The sequence below is a fragment of the Volvox carteri genome, assembly GCF_000143455.1.
Source record: "Volvox carteri f. nagariensis unplaced genomic scaffold VOLCAscaffold_79, whole genome shotgun sequence".
Taxonomy (NCBI): domain Eukaryota; kingdom Viridiplantae; phylum Chlorophyta; class Chlorophyceae; order Chlamydomonadales; family Volvocaceae; genus Volvox; species Volvox carteri.
Genome location: NW_003307622.1, coordinates 116,547 through 117,461, shown reverse-complemented (window position 1 = coordinate 117,461; position 915 = coordinate 116,547). Strand labels below are relative to the sequence as shown.

At 56.7% G+C, this 915-nt stretch overlaps 1 protein-coding gene across 1 annotated transcript in view; it reads right to left on the bottom strand.

The window, feature by feature from the left end:
- The window catches only part of VOLCADRAFT_119779 (uncharacterized protein), a gene marked incomplete at both ends in the record, with an annotated part of 15,988 nt that overhangs the window by 2,964 nt on the left and 12,109 nt on the right, over positions 1-915 (bottom strand). The gene's annotated exons all lie outside the window — the stretch shown is intronic.

Genomic DNA, 915 nt, shown 5'->3' with positions numbered 1-915 from the left:
TATGCAGGACAACTGGGCATCATACCTTCCGATCGCCGAAGCAGCATACAACAACGCCACCCACGCAAGCACCGGCATGACACCATTCTACACCAATCACGGTTACCACCCGCGCACTCCCATCTCTCTCCACGGCCCCCAAGCCGCTTCACCTTCCTCTCACCTGAGGGCTACAGAACTACAGCAGCGTATGAGTGACATCCATGCCACCATCAACCGCGAAATCCAAGCCGCCAAAACCCGCTACGCCGCCGCAGCTAACCAGCATCGCCGCGCCATCACCTTCAAAGTTGGCGATCGCGTCCGACTGTCCACAGAACACCTCACCCTGCCGACCTACCCCTCCCCAAAACTCCGCCCTCGCTACCTCGGCCCTTTCCTCATCTCCTCCGTCATTTCTCCAGTTGCATACCGCCTTCACCTTCCAGCCTCCCTCGGCCGCTTGCATCCAGTATTCCACATCAGCCGCCTTCTCCCATGGACGGACAACGACCCAGCGCTCTTCCCCGGCCGCCCACCACCTCCACCTGCAGCTCCTACTGCACTAGAATCCCCATATGACAGTGCAGATACCGTTGTTACAGCTGTTCGCCTAGGGTATAACAAGCGTGCACGCCCGTCAGTCATGTTCCTCGTACAGTGGTCTGCAAGTAGTAAACACGACCCCTCATGGGAACCATACGACAACGTGCACAACCTGCCAGCGCTTCGTGCCTTCCTGAGGAGCCCAAGCTGGACCGCGTTCAGGCTATCAGATCGCTATGCGTGGTTCAGAGCCAAGTTCCCGGAGGATGCCCCAAGGATCGTACAGTTCTTAACAGAATAGAGCTGCGGCTGGATGTGTGTGTGTGTGTCATCATGTGTATTCGGTATGTTTGTGCGTCTTCGTTCTGTTCCTGCCAGTAGATTATTATT